The following is a 1071-nucleotide window of genomic DNA, read 5'->3' on the forward strand; positions in this document are numbered from 1 at the left end:
AAAAAAAAAAAAAAAAAAAAAAGAAAAGAAATAAAATCATCCCATCATGAGAAAATAGAATTCTAAACACCAGTAAGGGTGTAGAAATTAAGCGTGTGAGTCTGTGGTGAGACATTAGTGTAGCGTACTGTGTGGATTTTGGAACACATCGTATCACCCTTCCTGCAGAGCTGACCTGGAAGTGGGGTCTGTGGAATGTGCTCACAGGAGATGGGGGTCCTCGCAGCCACACTCCCTCTGGGCCACTAGGTGATGCTGTCAGAGACAGTGGTTTTCATTGTGGATGTGGAGGGAAAGTATCTTAGTAACTTTTAAAGTATGTCACTTTTTAAAAATTACAATAGCATCGTATAGTTATTGTAGTAGATTTAACAAATACAAATGAGCAAAATGAAGAAACACCCACCGAGAATGTTTGTAGAGAGAACTTAGATTTTAAGCACTTACTGCACTAATGCCTCTTACGTACCAGCCTCCCTGGGAAATGTCCCTCTATACAGTCATATATGAGATATGATTCTATTTATTGATAAGTACATCATACTAGTTTTTATTGATAACCCAACATATAGAAGATGGTCAGCAAATATTAGTTGAATGAATTCTTTTTTTTATTTTTTATTAAATCATAGCTGTGTACATTCATGCAATCATGGAGTAAAATGTGCTGGTTTATATACAATTTGAAATATTTTCATCAAACTGGTCAACATAGCCTTCACAGCATTTTCTTAGTTATTGTGTTAAGACATTTATATTCTACATTTAGTAAATTTCACATGTACCCTTGTAAGATGCACCGTAGGTGTGGTCCCACTGATTGTCCTTCCTCCACCCATCCTCCCCCCTTCTGTAGTTGAATGAATTCTTAAGAATGTAATTGTACAGTTCATGAAAAGCACCTAGACCTTATAGTCATTCAGTAAATCATAGCCACACCTTGCACATGTGTTAACTCATTAATGAGTTTACAAAACAACCCTGTACATGTTCTTTGTTGCAATTGCCCTAAAAGAGCTAAGTTTAGTTGGTTGACCCAGTCACCATAGGAAGCCCAAATTCAGCTTCTTA

Source organism: Otolemur garnettii, unplaced genomic scaffold (genome assembly GCF_000181295.1).
Source record: "Otolemur garnettii isolate 467f Iridium unplaced genomic scaffold, OtoGar3 scaffold00066, whole genome shotgun sequence".
NCBI classification, from domain to species: domain Eukaryota; kingdom Metazoa; phylum Chordata; class Mammalia; order Primates; family Galagidae; genus Otolemur; species Otolemur garnettii.